This window comes from Eleutherodactylus coqui, chromosome 3 (assembly GCF_035609145.1).
Source record: "Eleutherodactylus coqui strain aEleCoq1 chromosome 3, aEleCoq1.hap1, whole genome shotgun sequence".
Taxonomy (NCBI): Eukaryota; Metazoa; Chordata; class Amphibia; order Anura; family Eleutherodactylidae; genus Eleutherodactylus; species Eleutherodactylus coqui.
In genome coordinates, this window is record NC_089839.1 from 101,459,612 (window position 1) to 101,480,790 (window position 21,179).

A 21,179-nucleotide genomic window follows, 5' to 3' on the forward strand; every position below is an offset into this window, starting at 1 on the left:
GGTGTCCCACACCCTGGTGTATATGTTCCTGGTGGACTCTTTGAGACTCTCACATAAGGTGGTGGTCACCCTCCCTGATAGGCCCTGGTTCAGGTATTTTACCCGCACAGCTTCCAGGCCGCTAGTCTGAACTGTCGGGCTTTTGGGCAAATCAGGGGACCCTGTTGTAGGAGGTCGTCTCTCCACGGCAGATGTAGGGGCTCCTGTGTTGATAGAGCGGCCAGGAGCGGGAACCAAGGTCTCTTGGGCCAGAACGGGGCCACCAGGATAACGGAGCCCGGGGACCCCTGGATCTTCTTTAGAACCCGAGGGATCAGGGGGATAGGTGGGAAGGCGTATGTCAGGTCCCATTCCCATGCTTGGGATAGTGCGTCTATTCCCAGGGAGCCCCCGTCTGCCCCCCTGGAAAAGAACCGGGGACACTTGTTGTTCTCCCGAGAGGCAAACAAATCCACCTTTGGAGTCCCCCATCTTTCTGTAATCAATTGGAATGCCTCTGGATGTAGTGCCCACTCCCCAGGGTCTATCCTCCTGCGGCTGAGGTAGTCTGCCATGGCATTCTCTGGGCCCCTTACGTGGAACGCTGAAACGGAAGGCATCCGCTGCTCTATCCACCCGAGCACTTTCGCCGCCAGGTCTTGTAGTCGGGGGTTCCGCGTGGATCCCTGGTGGCGAATGAGGGACACAGTTGTTATGTTATCCGAAAATATCTTAATGGGTCTACCCCCGATCTCTGTCTCGAGGTCACGGATGGCCCTCCAGACCGCGCAAAGCTCCTTGTAATTGGAGGATTGAGTGGCCTCTTTCTGGTTCCAGACCCCCTGGACATAGCGACAGCCTAAGTGGGCCCCCCAGCCAGTTGCGCTCGCGTCAGTGAAGATGGATACTGGGGATGCCGGGTCCCAACTTGTGGACCTGGCGAGGTTGGAGATAGACGTCCACCACCCCAAGGAGGACCTTACTTTGTGAGTGAGGGTGATTTCCTGATCCAGGGAAGCTGGAGATTTGTCCCAGTTGCTCAGGATAAAGTCCTGGAGAGTTCTACCATGTAACTGGGCCCACGGGACTACTCCAATACAGGCTGTCATGAGACCGAGGACCCTCATGCCTCTCCTAAGGGAAACTTGGGAGGCTAACGAAAGTGCCCGGCTTTCGTCTTGGATCGTTTTTTGCTTTTCTAGCGGGAGGGAAGAGCACTGGTGGTGTGAGTCCAGGATGACCCCTAGGAACTTTTTCCTTTGTTCGGGCTGAAGATTGGATTTGTCGAAGTTAATGATCCAACCTAGCGACTCGAACAGGTGGAGGGTGAGGTTGACCCGGTGCTGGAGTTCCGAGGGTGATCCTGCTATAAGCAGGAAATCGTCGAGGTATGGGACAATTAGTACTTTGTCCGTCCTTAGTGCTGCTACCATCTCCAATACTAGTTTGGAGAATACCCGAGGTGCGGAGGAAATCCCGAACGGCAGGCATGCGAATTGGTAATGCGAGACTGACCCTTCTATCACCAGGGCGAATCGAAGAAACTGTTGGGAGCCTGAGTGTATGGGAATATGATAATAGGCGTCTTTTAAGTCCACCGTGGCCATGACGCTATCTGGTGTGATTAGGGGGATTGCTGATCTTACTGATTCCATCTTAAATCTTCGGTATGTTATAGATTTATTCAGGTATTTTAGGTTGATGATAACTCTGTAGGTCCCGTTAGGCTTCTTAATAAGAAACAAGGGGGAGTAGCAGCCTTTGAACCGTTCTTCTACGGGAAGCGGGATAATGGCCCCCAGGGATAGCAGGTCCCGTACCCCCGACTGGAGGGCCCGGGCTGACGCGGGTGACTGGCAGGGGGTAACCACGAACCTCCGGGGAGGGGGGGCGGAAAGCTCAATTCTATAGCCCTCTGAGACCAGGCGAAGGGCCCAGGGATTGGAGGTTATTTCGCTCCATCTACTGGCGAACCCCCTAAGTCTGCCCCCCACCTGCCGGATCCCGATGGGCGGATTCTCACCCTTTCCGCCTTTGGGGTAAGACCAGCGTCCGGTTTTCCCCTTCCCCCTGTATGTTCTCGGGGGGACAAAGGGAGGAGGGTAGGAGGAGGAAGGCCGCTTGACGGGTCTCTCTGCTGGTAGCCCCTGACTTTTGTCTGAGGCCTTCTCCAGGAGTGTATCCAGGGAAGGTCCGAAGATGCGATGTCCCTGGAAGGGCAAAGAGCAAAGCCTGTTTTTTGAGGCATTGTCCCCTGTCCAGGCTTTTACCCAGGCGGCCCTCCTGGCAGTGTTCGAAAGTGCCGCCGACCGGGCCCCGAACCTTACTGACTCCATCGAGGCGTCTGCCAGGAAGCCGGTGGCCTGTTGGAGGAGGGGAAGGCAGTTGGAGATATCTTCCCTCGAACCCCTTTGCGAGACCAGGGCCTGGAGTTGGTCTAGCCAGACCGTCATGGATCTTGCTACCGACGTGGCCGTAATGTTGGTCTTCATGGTGAGGGCCGCCGACTCCCAGGCCTTCTTCATTGCCGAATCCACTCGTGAATCCAGTGGGTCCCGCAACTGGGAGATGTCCTCAAAGGGGAGGGCAGCCTTCTTCGAGACCCTGGCGACCGCCAAATCCACCTTCGGGACGGTGTCCAAGAACTCAATGTCTTCCGGGGTGAAGACCATACGCTCTCTAAACTCCTTAGACAGGAAAAACTTGTGTTCTGCCTGTTTCCACTCGGTCAAGATGAGCTGTTTTAGGATATCATTGACCGGGAATGATGGTTTGGGCTGAGGTATGAGTCCCCGGAACAGGGTATCCTGGAGGGATGGCTGCTGCGGCGTCTGTTCCTCCACTTGCATGGTGTGACGGACCGCTGTTAGTAGCTGCCCCAGATCCGCCGATGCGAAGAAGTACTTCCTCGTTTCTTCCATGGGCGGTATGGATTCTGAGGGGGAATCTTCTAAGAACCCTTCCTCCGAGTCTGATTCTTCTATCCGTGACCGCCTTACCCTTTTCGTGGGGGGCGGAACGGAAAGAGACGAGAGAGAGGCCTCGATCTCCTCGCGGATCATAGCTCGGATGTCCGATATGCCCGAGGGGCCTTCCTCACGGACCACCTTCTCTGTGCAGGCTGCGCATAAGGGTTTGGTGTGTCCCTCGTCCAGTCGCCGCAGGCAGACTGGGCACTTGCGCACGCGCTTCTTGGCCTCTCTGCCCTTTTGTGCTTCTCTGTCCTAAGAGACGGAGACAGCAGAAAAAGAAAGGGGGGGTTTTCCAGCACCTGACCCTTCCTTACCCCTGGTGTGAGCCCCCGGAGGTTTACTCACCAGCGGGCTGCTCTCCGTGTCCTCTCTGGCCGACATCTTTACTTAGGTGCAGACCGAAGACATGTGGGGAATCCTGCCTTCTCCTTTTCTCTTTTTTTTTTTTTTTTTTGAATTTGGCGCCGCGCGCTCTCCCCCCCCCCCCCCCCTCGCTGGCATACCTGCTCAGCCGCTCCGCCGACAGAGGATCTCTGGAAGCCAGGGTCCCGGGCCCGACGTCCAGAGCAGGTGCCTGATGTCCGGAGGCGGCTTCCAAGCCCTGCAGGTACGGGCTGTATCTTCCCAGTGCGACAACCCCACTGGGCAGCGCGCTAGGGAAGGGTTCCCCGCAGGGAACGTGGTGCTGGTTTGGATCCTGCGGGTGAGGGTCCCCACGTAGGGTCTCACCCGCGCAAGCTCTGCCAGCCCGACCAGAGAGTCGTCCCCCCACGGGCGGACAGGCTGCATAGGAATTTTCCTTCTTTTTTCCTGCCTCCAGCATACACCTGGAGGCTTCCGCTTGGACTGTCCTGTACGGACAGGAAGACACTGGTGAGCTGGTGGCGGGAGGTGCCTTTTGTATGTTTTTCCGCTTCCTGTCCCAACAGGGGTCCAGTGGACATCCTCCATGTGTATGCTGTCAGGATGACGAGGGGAAAGAGTTAATTACAAAGGGTTCACTTACTTTTTCTTGTAGCTATATGATATTAAAATCCCTTTTAATTCAGAATTGATCAGGAACTGTCAATCAACACCAGTGCACTGAAACTGCAAATATTAACCCCTTCAGCATTTGTATTTGTTGATGCACCATGCAGCTACAATGTATATATACATCCTCTACTTTAGCGGCACATCTTATCGTGTAGCTTTCTGCCAGTAGGTTAGCTCTTGCTAATAAACAGTGAGGAATGTAGTGGTCAAAATGAGTCAAATTACCAGCTAGCGACAGGCGAAACCAGAAAATTGAAATGGGGATCTTTGTTCTCAGGTCTTCTATTGATGATAGGCATGGGTGGACTGGCCAGTGAACTCACCAGGAAAATTCCCAGTGGGTCGATTGGGTCCTGGGGCCGGTGCTGGGGGTGACAATTTTTTTTTAATTTGACTGCAGAAGTGACATAAAATAAAAAAAACACATTTACTCACCGGGGTCTGTCTTCTCGGCTCATGGGCTCTGAAGTTCACTCAGCATTGGTTTTGCACTGATTTTCACATTACACGGTCACGTGGTTGCTACAATCAGTCTCCAGCCTCACCAATGCTAGGGACTGGCACTAGACGTAGCGATTACGTGACCATGAAACCCAGGTGAGTGTATGTGGTTTTTAATTTTAATGCATACAATAGGGGGCAAAGGGGATATTATTATTATGATCAGGAGGAGTATTCTTATTACCAAAAGAAGGACAAGTGAGGCATTATTTTTATTACCAGAAGGTGGCCATGAGGGGCATTATTATTACTGAACGGGGACAGTAGGGGCATTGTTACTTAAAGGAGCCCGTATAGGATTTTATTACTTAGAGTATAAAAGAAGGCACTTTTACTTTGTATGGGGCACTAAAAGTGGTACTTACTCTGTGGTGCCTACAGAGAGCACAAAAAGGGAATACTCTTATGCTTTATTACTATCTGGGCCACTCTGGATAGGAAGATTATGTAGAAGTATGCAAAACAAAGGCAGGTGGCTAGAAAATTGAGGAGTCACAGATGTCTATGTGTCAAATTCTGCAGACACAGGTTGTGACTGGGAGAAGTCATGATCGCAGTCTGGGCCATATGGATAAAAGGGAAGGGGTATTGGTATTCTTTAAAACCCTTTACTTTCCTAGCACATAGCCAGGTCGCTTTCTCAATTATAACACATTTAATCAATTGATCTTTTTTTAATCATAAGACCTTATCATTATACCATTATTACAACTATTAACCCTTTCCAATCCAATTTGTATCCTGGTTTTCCTAGGGGACTTACTCTTTTTCTGCCGTTATACAATGGCGCTATCTGTTGGCTAAAGCAAGTACTGCATGAGGTGACACGTTGGATAGGCTCCGACAGCAGAGAGGCTGGCAATATACAGTAAGAGAACCCCGATGGACGTCTTCTAACATCGGAGCTGTACAGCCTTAAATCATAATGTCTTCAGACATCAGACAGTGGATTGGAAAGGGTTAAGACATTGCAAAGGCTGGTCATGTTAGTAGCCTAGCTGTAATAAAACAGCAGAATGCTGCTACTATAATGCATCATTATCACTTATCTATGTAGGAAAAAACTGCTGAAAATTTGCACCATTTGCAAGAATTTTGACCATGACATGAAACCGCAATTATGTTTCTTTCTGTTTCTCCTAATTCATGTGGATTGTACACTATAACCATAATGGTGGAATAAATTGTATATTCAGTTGTATCTGTGAGTGGTCAAAACTAATCCTAAAGCCTTATGTCCACTTGCATGCACGGATTACACTGCTGAATCCCTGTGTGCCCGGGGACATGGAGAGGAGAAGAACATTATCTTACCTCACCGAATCCAGCGCGGCTCCCCTCCGTACAGGCTGGATCTTCTTTCTTCAGCACTGCGGATGTGTCTGGGCTTTTTTTTTTTCCTTCAAATCTCCTGCTTTCCTGTGGATTTGTAGCACCTCCACAGTGACAGCTGCAGGTGTGCTGTGGTGAGGGTGGATTCCATTGATTTCAATAGAACCCGTCGCTGTTGGACCCGCTGGAAATTGAAGCATGCTGCGATTCCTTCCTATGCGTGCATCTCGCACACTGGAAAAAAAATCATATCCGCATGCTTTTACTTGCCATGCGGATGGTAATACATCCCTATGGGTGGCAAGACGCGCAGATCTCCTGTGCAGGAGACACGCACGGATTTTATAATTAAAATCCGCACCTGGACATCGGGTCTTCACAAAGGAGCTGGCTGGTTAAAACATAGTTATGTTTCATATAAAATAACTACTTTTATAGTAATGGGATTTGTCTGGTTTTTTTAACCATAAACTCTGTGGAACTGTACAAGGAAAGCTCTGTGCCCTATAGCAAGTACAAAATCATAGTAAGGTAAGTTCTGCCACCTAGAGGCAAAACATAGAAATGGCAGGGACAATGATAAATATAAGGTTCTGCACATGGGCAGGGAAATACATGTCACCATTACACACTAAATGGGAAACCACTGGGTAACACTGACATGGAAAAGGACTTGGAGGTTTTAGTTAACTGTAAACTTAACTGAAGTAACCAGTGTCAGGCAGCTGCTGCCAAGGCAAATAGGATCATCAGATGCATTAAAAGAGGTCTAGGGGCACTCAGGAAGGACGTATCAGAGCCTGAGCGGGTACAAAGGCGGGCAACTGAAGTAATAAACGTAATGGGCGGACTACAATACCCAGGGAGGTTATCAAAATTGGGATTATTTAGTTTAGAAAAAAGACAGCTGAGGGGCGACCGAATAACTATGTATAAATATATCAGGGGACAATACAGAGATCTCTCCCATCGTCTGTTTATACCCAGGACTGTGACTGTAACAAGGGGGCACCCTCTACATCTAGAGTAAAGAAGGTTTCTACACCGATATAGAAGGGGGTTCTTTACTGTAAGAGCAGTGAGACTATGGAACTCTCAGCCTGAGGACATGGTGATGGCAAAGTTGGTAAAAGAATATAAGAGGGGCCTGGACGCCTTTCTTGAGCGATACAATCTTACATGTTATATCACTGATTACTACAGAAGGTTTGGTGATCCGGGGATTATTCTAATCGCCAGATTGGAGTCATGGAGGATTTTTTTTCCCCTGTGATATCGCTGCGCTTTTTTCAATGGGAACGCAGCGATATTGCAGCATGAAAAAAACGCTAGTGGGTAAAAGCCCTAAGGCCTCCTGTCCACGGGCAATTCTGCATTGCGTTATCCGCGGCGATAATCCACATGCGGGTAACACAATGAACGCTTGCCATAGGACAACTATGGAAAGCGCAGCCCGATGTACACAAATGTAATCCGCCACAATTTTCCGCTCAAGTATAAAATTTGCGGCATGTCACGATATTTTCCTCGATGAACCTATCATAATGATAGGATAATTGCGGTGACTTTAGTGTCCTTCCACGACAGAAATCTGCTTGCCCGCGGGCGTAAAACCGCAACACCCATGAACAGGCAGCCTTAGTGCTCCCCCCTCTGCCATAGGGGAGGAGGGGGAAGCAATAAAAGGTCTTCGCGATCAGCCTATATTAATGATAGGCTCACCACGAAGAGTCGCTGCATGCAGCAATTTTAATCACACGAGCGGAAAATCGCTTTCATTTTCTGCTTGTGTGCAGTAGGCTACGCTTTCCATAGTAATCCTGGCATGCGAGTTCCGTGTGCGATTTATTGCCACGAATCTCGCAATGACACCTCGCCCATGGACATCCAGCCTCATTGAGGAAAATTGGCTTCTACCTCACTGTTTGTTTGTTTATTTGCCTTCCTTTGGATCAACATTTGGGAGTAATAGGCTCACCTGGATGGATGTGTCTTTTTTCAGCATGAGAGTGCATTCACATGAGCTTGTACATACATAGGTGCACACAAAACCGCGCACCCATGTACATGCACAAACATGCATGAATGCAGGTCTGTGTCCATTGCCCCCAATGGGGCCACGGCTGCTGTTGGCAGCCCCATTGCAATCACAGAAAATGGCCGTTAATTACTGACTGAGGAGTGCATATAGATGCATCCTCTCACCATGCAGGTAGCTGACTACCAAATGGAGGAGCCAATAACACCTGTGCAGGACCCCCCTCACTATCAAGAGGCAGTGTGAGTGGTTGTTTTATCGGTCTCCTGCACAGGTGTTATTGGCTCCTCCATTTGGTGGTCAGCTACCTGCATGGTGAGAGGATGCATCTATATGCACTCCTTACTCAGTAAGTAACGGCCATTTTCTGTGATTGTTTTTAATTCTTGATTTCCCCTTCTGTGATGCATTTATATTAGTGTAGGGACCCACTACAACGCAAGGAACCGTGAAGTGGCTAGTGGGCTCATGTATCTTGGCCAACATCCAACCAATGCCTTGCATTTATTATCTATCATTCACATACAGTGTGGCATTAAGACTCCAGGTTGGCGGAATCTGCTCATTCACCTACTCCTGGAACCCCCGTAAAAAATCCTCATGACACTTCTACAGTTGTATATAATTCCTCTCATAAGGAACATTCATACATTATCTCTATAGCTGTTTTAGGTACTGGGTTGGAGCATTAGGTGTAGCAGCCGCAGATGTGGAAAGAGTAGTTGGGGACGAGCCAGGAGTCCGCAATAGGAGGTCTTATGGGCAGAACAAATGGAGTAGATGGGTCGTGTTGTCAAGAGGGAAGCCAGGGGTCGGTATCAGAAGGTCTCAGTGTTGAGTTAGAAATGGAGAAAGTGGGTCACGTTGTCGGAAGGGAAGCCAGGGGTCTTATCAGAAGGTCTTCGTTGAATAGCAGAGAAGCAGGCAGTAGTAGAGCTTGATCAATGGCTGCTGAGGCACAATATTCACGCAAAGGAGGCGGGAACATGGCCTGGTTTATATAAGAGGCTTAATCAGAAACAGAAGCATGGCCATTTTTATATAGGAGGCCTAATCAGGAACATGGTGGGGACAAAACAGGGAAACAGAGAAGCATGGCTAGGTTTCAGCAGAGGAGCTGTCCAAGACCTGGACAGAGCTGCCGACTGGAGCGCAGCAATATTCTTGAGGTGCAAGCGAACTGTTCAGGCCAGAGATTGGATGTAGGGGTAAAGGAGGGATTGGAGTCGAATGGGCCTGTGGTGCCTCACACTGAGATGGAGATGTCAGGATGAGGTCGGTTAGTAGGGGGCGGAAACAGGAGAAGGTCAGTTTTTGGGAGGTTCAGTTTAAGGTAGAGAGTGGACATAGGGTTAGAGACCACGTACATCCGGTTGCATACTGAAGAAACGGTGCTGTAATGTCATGAGAGGAGGTGTATAACTGGGTGTCGTCGGTGTAGAGATGGTACTGACAGCCAAATCTCCTGATGGTCTGTCCTGATGGTAGTGGCTGTGTTAATGGAAAAAAGGAGGGGGCAGAGGACTGAGCCCTGGGGGACCCCAACAGCAAGGGAGGAGGATCAGTAGGGAATAGTTGCCCCTCGATTTAGCCGTTAGGAGGTTGTTTGACACTTTAGTCAGAGCAGTTTCTGTCGAGTGTAGAGGATAGAAGCTGGACTGTAGGAGGTCAAGAGGAGAGTTTTCTGATAGATAGCTTTTAAGGCGGGAGTAAATTAGGCTTTCTAATAATTTGGAGATGAAGGGGAGATTTGAGAAGAGTCGGTAGTTGGCAGCATCGGTCGAGTCAAGAGTCGATTTCTTTAGCAGTTGGGATATGATAGCCTATTTGAATTAGGAGGGGGAGATGCCAGAGTTTTGGGTGTGAACGGTCTGAAGGTCCTGTACATATGGTAGGCTGGTGGGTCTGATGAGATTCTAGGCAGCTTGACAGGCAAAGAGAGGAGGTTATGGTCCGAGAGCGGGATAGGGGAGTTAGTGAAGTGCAAAGCAGAGCAGAGACGGAGAAAGACTAGATCAAGAGTATTGCCATCTCTGTGAGTGGGAGAGGCTGTGAGTTGTGAGAGACCAAGGAAGGAGGTCTACATTTGCTGTAATTGAGCCTCTAGAACATGCAAACTCGTAGACTGTCGAAGTTGGCATCCCAGATGGTCCAATACATGTTCTATTGGCGATAAATCTGGCAACTGGGCAGCCATGGAAGTGTGACAGTGTTGTAGAGACATTCCTAGAAACCCTTGTTGTGGGCGGCCAACTATTATCCTGTTGGAGGCCGCCATGAGAGACAACACATGTGCCTGCAGGATGTGCTGAACATATCACTGAGCTGCCATTGTCCCTCGTACCACCACTAGCGGTAGCCGACTGTCATGCAATGGCCCCCAGATCATCACACCAGCAGTGTGAGCAGTGTACCGCTCCACAGCAAAGGCAGGATTGCAGTGTTCACCCTCAGGTCTCCAAACACGAACACAGCCGCCATCAATGCCCAAACTAAACCTGGATTAATCGCTGAAGACAACTGGAATCCACTTTGTAGCATCCAGTTTAATCGTGCATAACACCACTACAAATGGTGATGGTGGGTGTCAAAGGCAGTACACATCATGTGTGCCATGAGACCAAAGGTCCTTTAGCCAAACACCTGGAAATGGATACAACAGATGCAGGGGTCTAACGATGGTGTCACCTGTTTCTGAACTGCTCATACTTGTCGAACGATCATATGATGTTGTCTACTGGTGGTCTGTCGAGGGGGTCCTGAGCCCAGTCCCCTTGTGTGCCCTTACACATCCACTGGTCCCAACACCTCCTACAAGTCTGGTCAGAACGGTCCAGGTGTCGGCAATTCCTTAATATGACCATCCAGCTTCTTACATCCCAAGAAAAACCTTCTGTGTGTCTTAGAGGCGTCTAGTGGTCAACAAGCTCTACCCAAGCAGAAGAAGAGGTCACTGCACACAAGTAATCACTGCTAAAAGGGATGAAGCTGATTTTTAATCTGCATGAATTATTTTAGCTCCTGTTGTTCTAGCGTATGAAGCGGGGTTTTAAAAAAAAAAACAAGAAAAACCCCAACATATTCTGACTCTTCGAACTTCGCGCCAGTGTGTGTGAGCGTGAAAAGACGGGTCCTGCCGTAACTCTTCTTGCACACAACATGCGAGCGTCCCGGTAGTGGAAACTAAACCAGTGATCAGTGGTTTCGTATCGTCCCATCATGCGGCCACATAACGGCCCGTGTGTTCAGGCCCTTACCAAGGATATTCATCGGGGATCTTACAAGATGCTATATAATACAAACCTGCAGCAAGATAGTGTTACATGAGACTGGATTTATCACCAAATCACAGCAAAATCATGGAGATTCTGATCCTGCCCTTATACTTTGTATTACTAGTCAGCATTATTATAGTATTACTACTGCTGATTCCGGAAGGTCTCAGATGCTCCTCGAATCGCTTCTCTAAGATGTGACAAATGTCTTCTCTAGCAGTATAAGGCTGCTGTCACGCCTGCGTTGGGGTCGCTTCAGGGTTTCCGTCTCTCTGCTCCATTTTTGGAGAACAGAAACTGAAATAAAACAGAAAACAACGAATCCATTTTTTCCCCATTGATTCCAATGGGGTTTCAATAAAGCAGAAAGGCTTCCGTATGCTTCCATTTCATTAGATTTTCGTTTCTTTGGATGATAAAATAGCGCAGTCTGCAGCGTGATTTTTCTGTTTAAAAAACGTAGGCCTGACAGAATGAAGGCAAACAGAAGCCTTTCTGTTATTTTTCAAACCCCATTGAAATCACTTGGGTAATAAATCATTTTTTCTCTCCTCTAAAAATGGAAACCGTGAACTGACCGTCACGCAGGTGTGAGCGCGGCCTTATTCTGTAATCCCTGTGCCTCGTGTTTTGTATGTGGGATATATGTGTTTGTCAGAACTTCCAAGTCATTTCATGTTTTAGAATCTCAAACATTTTGATCTTAATTAGAGATGAGTGAACCTACTCGTTTTGAGTAATTACTCGATCGAGCACCGCAATTTTCAAGTACTTCCGTACTTGGGTGAAAAGATTCGGGGGGGCGCCGGGGGGCGGGGGGAGGCGTGGCGGAGCGGGGGATAGCAGCAGGGAACAGGGGGAGCCCTCTCTCTCTCCCTCTCCCCCCCACTCCCCGCTGCAACCCCCCACTCACACACGGCGCCTGCCGAATCTTTTCGCCCGAGTATGGAAGTACTCGAAAATCGCGGCGCTCGGGCGAAAAAAGGGCCTGGCCGAGTACGCTCGCTCATCTCTAATCTTAATGTAACACATACAACAACAGTAGTTTCAGGCTTCCCTCACACAGGCGTTGTGGTAAGCGCTACGATTTAAATTGCGGGGCTTTGCAGCATTTTACTTTAGTTTTGATGAGGAACGCGAAACGCTCAAAAATAGAACAAACCCTGCTGGAAAATCACAGTGCTAAAAGTCACTGCAATCGAGCGGCTGTCTGAGCGGTCTAATCGAAAACAATGGGAGCGCTATACCGCGATGCTGAAAACGCCGCTCTAGTCGTGGTAAAAAATGTCTCTATGAGGGAGACCGTAGGCAGGTGTGAAAAATGCTGCAAAGTGAGAATGCTTTCAGAAAGAGAAGAAGTGTTCTCAGTTTCATCAAAAACCAAAATGCAAAGTGAGTGAAGAGAGGAATCTAAATCAGTATTTGGTGTGACCGCCCATTACCTTCACAACAGCATCAGCTCTTCTAGGAACGCTTGCACACAGTTTGTGAAAGAGCTCGGCAGGGAGGTTGTTCCAGACATCTTGGAGAGCTAAGTACAGATCTTCTGTGGATGTCGGCTTGTGAAACCATTGGTCACGTTTTGCGGGCGTGATTTTAATCGCTTAGTAAGGTTGGACTTGATGGATATTTGTCTGTTTTCAACCTGCATAAACCAAGTAGCTGAAGAGTTTGTGCCTGCTGCTGACGTCTCCTGATGCCCCCCCACCGATGACGGTTGTCCCACCAGACCCCTTGTTCCCCGTCTTCCAGTAGTCAGGCCATATTCAGCGTCAGAAACATCCAACACGGACTTCAATGGAAATCCATGGCATAAATCTGCATGTTAACGGTAGATCTCTGACATGGATCTGGATTAGAGCTGCCGTAGGTACGCACACCAACTACTTGCATTCAGTCTGTATGTGGATACACCGCTGCGGAATCCACATCAACAAGGGACATGTCACTTCTCTTCTTTCCATGAAGCCTTTGGGCCATGTGCTGTCTGTGGTAAATCCCGGGCAGCACATGACCCCATTATAGCCTATGGGTCTATGCAGATTAACGAGGACCGCTAACTCATCGCATGCTCTATTCCTGTCCGTATCACGCTGATGCATGGCTATGTGCTATATCCAAGTGAGTCCGACAGCACATGGACAAGTGTCCGCGTGTTGTCCGATGCAAGTTAAACCCCAATCACTCGGGCGCAACTTGTACACACGGTAGGTGTGCACACGGAGTAATCTTGTATATACTCTATGCAGCACTAGTTACAGGAGGTCCAACCATGTGAACACAGCCTAATGCAGGGGTGGGCAATTAATTTTCCCATGGGGCCACATGAGAAATTGGAATGGTTTTAGAGGGCCAGACCAACATACGAAGGCTCCATGCACATTGCCTTAATGGGGCCGTATTCCAGCCGCCCGATTTGCGGCCAGAATACGGCCGCCATTGAAAATGAATGAATTAAAAAGTGAATATTATTAGTATTATTATTCTAATTACAATGCAAAGGGAAAAGTCCTGACACTTACCAATGACGAGCGTGGAACGATTGTCCTGGCACTCCCCAAGGTCCGCAACGAGCATCCTGGCACTCAGAAGTTACAGTGGCATCACTTACTCAGCATCGGGAAGCAGTGAAACTACAAACTCCGAAGCCTTGTCCATTTTGTTAACTTATGTGCTTATGTTAACTTGTTACGGTAGGTGTGCACACAGACTAATGCAGATTCCACCATGTGAACACGGCCTAATGGATACAAGTAGTAATCTTGTATATGCTCCATGCAGCACTAGTTACAGGAGGTCCAACCATGTGAACACGGCCTAATGGGTACAAGTAGTAATCTTGTATATACTCTATGCAGCACTAGTTACAGGAGGTCCAACCATGTGAACACAGCCTAATGGGTACAAGTAGTAATCTTGTATATACTCTATGCAGCACTAGTTACAGGAGGTCCAACCATGTGAACACGGCCTAATGGGTACAAGTAGTAATCTTGTATATACTCTATGCAGCACTAGTTACAGGAGGTCCAACCATGTGAACACGGCCTAATGGGTACAAGTAGTAATCTTGTATATACTCTATGCAGCACTAGTTACAGGAGGTCCAACCATGTGAACACGGCCTAATGGGTACAAGTAGTAATGCTGTACATACTCCATGCAGCACTAGTTACAGGAGGTCCAACCATGTGAACACGGCCTAATGGGTACAAGTAGTAATCTTGTATATACTCTATGCAGCACTAGTTACAGGAGGTCCAACCATGTGAACACGGCCTAATGGGTACAAGTAGTAATCTTGTATATACTCTAAGCAGCACTAGTTACAGAAGGTCATGTGAAAGACCTGTGGATGTGAGGCATTTTCATGTGGCAGCAGCGCCAGCCCCATTGAAAGCAGTGGGAGAACTCTGGGAGATTCTCTGTGACAGCAGCAGCAGGGGATTCCTTCATCCCCGCAGGGAATCGCTTCACCCCAGTCAGGGCTGAAGGGATTTCCCCACCACATCTTAAGGGATTCCCCGAGAGGATGAAGGAATCTCCTGCCGCTGCTGTAATGGAGGATGACCGCGTTCTCCCATTGCTTTCAATAAGCAATGGGCGATATCGCAGCCAGATAGAACATGCTGCGATCTGTTTCTCACATAGCACCGTGCTGCCATGTGGGATAATATCTCTCATGTGTATGAACCTATTAAAATGAATGGGATTCATGTTTGTGCGTCTCGCAACGCAGAAATCTCACCCGATCTTATCAGCCGTGTGAAACTGGCCTTATTCTTTAGTTGCGGGTTTGTAACTAATTGCAACCTCCGTCCCCCGGAGACTGAACCTAGCTGTCGGGTTGTTCAATATAAAGTTGTCTTCAGGTCCTTTTAGACGAGCCGATTCTATTATTGTTCGACCGGGCGAATGGCGTCACCGCGGCCTCGTTCACTTGTGCTCTCTGTTTAGACAGGCAGATCCATTGTTGAATCATTCAGTCTGTATAAACGGAACAATAAGTGAAGGAGCCGATGGTGGCGTATATGCCTGCAGAAAATGAATGAAACGCGAATGAATATCGTTTGTCGTCCAGTCGTTGGCTCGCGTTTAGACTGAACGATTTTTATTCACTTTCGCTTGTTTGAACGATAATCGCTCCGCCTGTAGGCACCTTTAGGCCTCATGCCCACGGGGAAAATCAGGCCCACTACGGATTCTCCATGGAGAATCTGCAGCGGGTCCCTCCTGCCCCGCGGACATGAGCGCTGAAAATCAGAATAAATCAGAATTAACTCACCTCCCGCACGCTCCGGATACTTCCTTCGCCGCGGCGTCATCTTCTCTGCGTCGCGGCCGGATCTTCTTTCTTCGGCCCGGCGGATGCGCAGGATGACGTCGGTGACGTGCCCCGCGCATGCGCCGTCCCGAAGCAAAATGATCCGGCCGTGACTGAGAGAAGATGACGCGGCGGCGAAGAGAAGAAACGGAGCGGGTGAGTAAAATCTGATTTTTGTCTCCCGCGGATCCGGACGGCTTCCATAGGCTTCAATAGAAGCCCGCGGGAGCCGTCCCCGCGGGAGACCCGCATGAAAATGGAGCATGGTCCAGATTTTTTCATGCTCCATTTTTTTTTTAAATCACTTTTATTGACCATCCGCGGGTATTTATCTACCCCGCGGGTGGTCAATGCATCCCTATGGGGTGCGGATCCGCGTGCAGGAGAAGAGTTAAAATCTGCTGCGGATTTTAATTCTTTTGCCCGTGGACATGAGCCCTTAGGCCTCATGTCCACGGGGAAAATTAGGCCCGCTACGGATTCTCCATGGAGAATCTGCAGCGGGTCCCTCCTGCCCCGCGGACATGAGCGCTGAAAATAGGAATTTAAAAGAATTTACCCATCCGGAGCGGTTCGGGAAAGTCTTCTCTTCCTCACGGCCGGATCTTCTTTTTCGGCCGGCGGATGAACTTGGCACGTCGCCGGCGTGCCGCGCGCATGCGCCGGGCACATCCGCCGAGCCGAAGCAAGAAAGATCCGGCCGTGAGGAATAGAAGACCTTCCCGGTCCGCTCCGGATGGGTAAATTCTTTTAAATTCCTATTTTAGGTCTCCCGCGGATCCGGACGGCTTCCATAGGCTTCAATAGAAGCCCGCGGGAGCGGTCCCCGCGGGAGACCCGCACGAAAATGGAGCATGGTCCAGATTTTTTCATGCTTCATTTTTTTTAAAATCCCTTTTATTGACGATCCGCGGGTATTTATCTACCCGCGGGTGGTCAATGCATCCCTATGGGACGCGGATCCGCGGGCAGGAGAAGAGTTAAAATCCGCTGCGGATTTTAATTCTTCTTTTGCCCGTGGACATGAGCCCTTAGGGAACTGGGCTGTCATTATTCCGACTACCTGGAGAGGGATGCCCTGCCTGGGGGGCTCATACATTTGGCCCCAGCATGGCCGGTAGGCTGCAGCCGCCTGAGGGAAGAGAGGAAGACCTTCAGCTGACGCCAGGCCCGGGAGCGATGGCCAACATAATGACCATATTTGCGCATGCTTTTGCGTACCTAAAGCAAAGGTGTAATAGAACGTCAATGTATTTACTCCGATGAGTGCGTTTTGCACGAGGATTTTGCGTACTTGGACAAAAGTAGGAACTGTTGTATTTTCCTGTGGTTTGTGCAGCAAAGTCCCCCAGAGAAGTCTATGGGAGGAGCGCAAATACGCAAGAGGGAGCGTGAAACACTGCGCAAAACACGGGGAATACAACACATCTGGAGCTTTTAAAGCTAAATGGTTTTTTAATCCACGGAGGGGTGTGTCGTGTGACCTGGCCCTGCGTTCGCACAAAGTACAGAACTACACGCAAACACGAGCGCAAATATACTTAATTCACTATAATGCGCTGCGGCGAGTGTTTTTCTGCATATGGTCGTGTGAAGAAGCTCTAAGGCCGGGCTCACACGGCCAAAAGTGTAAAGCGCAGCGTGGAGCCGGCTGTGACCGTGCATATGGCGGCAAAATCCTACTGCACATGACTGTGTACTCACGCACCCCGCCATGCGCAGCACACCTGTGTCTTTTTATACTCCCCTTAGTGATGATGCGTATACCCCCCCGCCCGTATGCATGTAATTGTATATACATACGCGTATATATGCTTGGCAATAGAGAATAATGGGCTCTAACTCACGTATTAATGGTGCTTGTGTATTACGCAGTTCCTTCTGATAAGCGTACAGCAATGTAAGTGATGTTGAGTTACCGCGTATCGCACGGCGTACAGATCCCATGTAATACGCTGTAAACATACGGATGTGTGACTAGCCCTGAGACAGGCTGTGAGGTAACAGCCATCGCAGAACCCTCAGCCACCAGCCATGGCTTCTTCATCTGCCCCAATAGGGCCACCAGCTGCTTCCCTACAGAATGGGGGCCGCTGCCGCAGTGTGTGAACGGCCGTGGGAAGGGGACTGCAGCCGTCTGTCGGGACATGTATTCTGTAGACGGCCCCTGTCGTGACATCCTCCAGGCTGGTGACAGAGCAGAGCCCTCCTCCTCGGCTGCCTCACTCTCCGCCTCAGTGCTACAGTCTCGGACGGAGGACATTACTCCGGTGATGGGAGCCGGGCTGCTGACAGGAGGATGCGGCAGTCATCACTGGCGGGGAACACGGTGAGCCGGGGGAGACGGGAGGATGAGCTGTGATATATCGTGCAGGGGCGTAGCTAGAGGCTCATGGGCCCGGGTGCAAAAGTTTAGCTTGGGGCCCCCTTCCAGACCCGTCCACCCACCACTCCTTTTCACAGCTACTCCTTGTATATCACTTTTAGCTACATTACTGTTTTTTTTAATGACCCATCAATGGATCATTAGTAATCAGGGGTTTTAGATTTTTAAAACATCCAGAACACAAGCCTCAAGGCACGCTTTGCTTCCTCAGGAAAGAAAAAAATAATTCTATATACACATACATAATACAGGCACACATACATTGGAGACAGCATGAGCTAACTTTTATCACATGTTAGGGCTCATGTCCACGACCAGGTTTTCACCACGTATTATGCACACGTGGTAATCCCAGCATGCTCTCTTTCTCTGCGTACCACGTAACGTGAGCCCTGTACACTTGTATGATACACTGCCCATACACATTACATTGTTTTCATACGCATTGTCACTCTAAACAGAGTGGGGAATTAAAAAAAGAATCCCCCTGTGCATGTGCAGTGCTACACAAGGCCATATGTGGTCCCTGCCGGCAGCGTGCATGGTTGGGAAATGTGTGAGATGCCGGTGGTCTCCCACAGTGTTGTAGGCTTACAGCTGTGGCATTGAGCCCTCAGTCACCAATACAGCGGCTCGGTTCTAGCATACCTCTAATAGTGAAGTCAGGTGCCGGCTCGCAGAACCCCCCTCACTCACCCCCACTCCCCATCACACAGAACCCCCCTCACTCACCCCCACTCCCCATCACACAGAACCCCCCTCACTCACCCCCACTCCCCATCACACAGAACCCCCCTCACTCACCCCCACTCCCCATCACACAGAACCCCCCTCACTCACCCCCACTCCCCATCACACAGAACCCCCCTCACTCACCCCCACTCCCCATCACACAGAACCCCCCTCACTCACCCCCACTCCCCATCACACAGAACCCCCCTCACTCACCCCCACTCCCCATCACACAGAACCCCCCTCACTCACCCCCACTCCCCATCACACAGAACCCCCCTCACTCACCCCCACTCCCCATCACACAGAACCCCCCTCACTCACCCCCACTCCCCATCACACAGAACCCCCCTCACTCACCCCCACTCCCCATCACACAGAACCCCCCTCACTCACCCCCACTCCCCATCACACAGAACCCCCCTCACTCACCCCCACTCCCCATCACACAGAACCCCCCTCACTCACCCCCACTCCCCATCACACAGAACCCCCCTCACTCACCCCCACTCCCCATCACACAGAACCCCCCTCACTCACCCCCACTCCCCATCACACAGAACCCCCCTCACTCACCCCCACTCCCCATCACACAGAACCCCCCTCACTCACCCCCACTCCCCATCACACAGAACCCCCCTCACTCACCCCCCCTCCCCATCACACAGAACCCCCCTCACTCACCCCCCCTCCCCATCACACAGAACCCCCCTCACTCACCCCCCCTCCCCATCACACAGAACCCCCCTCACTCACCCCCACTCCCCATCACACAGAACCCCCCTCACTCACCCCCACTCCCCATCACACAGAACCCCCCTCACTCACCCCCACTCCCCATCACACAGAACCCCCCCTCACTCACCCCCACTCCCCATCACACAGAACCCCCCCTCACTCACCCCCACTCCCCATCACACAGAACCCCCCTCACTCACCCCCACTCCCCATCACACAGAACCCCCCTCACTCACCCCCACTCCCCATCACACAGAACCCCCCTCACTTACCCCCACTCCCCATCACACAGAACCCCCCTCACTTACCCCCACTCCCCATCACACAGAACCCCCCTCACTTACCCCCACTCCCCATCACACAGAACCCCCCTCACTTACCCCCACTCCCCATCACACAGAACCCCCCTCACTTACCCCCACTCCCCATCACACAGAACCCCCCTCACTTACCCCCACTCCCCATCACACAGAACCCCCCTCACTTACCCCCACTCCCCATCACACAGAACAACCCTCACTCACCCCCACTCCCCATCACACAGAACCCCCCTCACTTACCCCCACTCCCCATCACACAGAACCCCCCTCACTTACCCCCACTCCCCATCACACAGAACCCCCCTCACTTACCCCCACTCCCCATCACACAGAACCCCCCTCACTTACCCCCACTCCCCATCACACAGAACCCCCCTCACTTACCCCCACTCCCCATCACACAGAACCCCCCTCACTTACCCCCACTCCCCATCACACAGAACCCCCCTCACTTACCCCCACTCCCCATCACACAGAACAACCCTCACTCACCCCCACTTTCCATCACACAGAACCCCCCTCACTTACCCCCACTCCCCATCACACAGAACCCCCCTCACTTACCCCCACTCCCCATCACACAGAACCCCCCTCACTTACCCCCACTCCCCATCACACAGAACCCCCCTCACTTACCCCCACTCCCCATCACACAGAACCCCTCTCACTTACCCCCACTCCCCATCACACAGAACCCCTCTCACTTACCCCCACTCCCCATCACACAGAACAACCCTCACTCACCCCCACTCCCCATCACACAGAACCCCCCTCACTCACCCCCACTCCCCATCACACAGAACCCCCCTCACTCACCCCCACTCCCCATCACACAGAACACCCCTCGCCCCCCCACTCCCTATCACACAGAACCCCCCTCGTTTCCCCCACTCACCATCACACACAGAACCCCCCTCACTCACCCCCACTCCCCATCACACAGAACCCCCCTCACTCACCCCCACTCCCCATCACACAGAACCCCCCTCACTCACCCCCACTCCCCATCACACAGAACCCCCCTCACTCACCCCCACTCCCCATCACACAGAACCCCCCTCACTCACCCCCACTCCCCATCACACAGAACCCCCCTCACTCACCCCCACTCCCCATCACACAGAACCCCCCTCACTCACCCCCACTCCCCATCACACAGAACCCCCCTCACTCACCCCCACTCCCCATCACACAGAACACCCCTCGTTTCCCCCACTCACCATCACACACAGAACACCCCTCACTCACCCCCCTCCCCCCTCTTAATCATACCGAGGACGTTCCCTCTCACTGACTGCACTTACTTTCACTATGGTCTCTGCGCAGGCAGCCCCTCTTGCACATCGGCGTTTCCTCCCAGGAACTCCGCTCAGACTCCTCCCCTCTGATGATCTCTGTGCTGGAGAACCAGATGAGGGAGGGGTCTGAGCGGAGGTCCTGGGAGGAGCGCCGATGTGCCCGGAGAGGCTTCCTGCCTGCGCAGAGACCATAGTGAAAGTAAGTGCAGTCAGTCAGTGTCGCCTGACTGACTGCAAAGTAAGCCCCGT

The 21,179-nt window shown here is 51.0% G+C and overlaps 1 long non-coding RNA gene across 1 annotated transcript in view; it reads right to left on the bottom strand.

Moving 5' to 3' along the window:
* LOC136619792 (uncharacterized) overlaps window positions 1-20,979 on the bottom strand; it is a 32,533-nt gene extending 11,554 nt beyond the window's left edge. The window contains exon 1 of the long non-coding RNA XR_010791033.1: window positions 20,937-20,979. This is a non-coding gene — a long non-coding RNA (uncharacterized lncRNA). The remainder of the gene's footprint in view (window positions 1-20,936) is intronic.
* Between the last annotated feature and the right edge of the window lie 200 nt (window positions 20,980-21,179).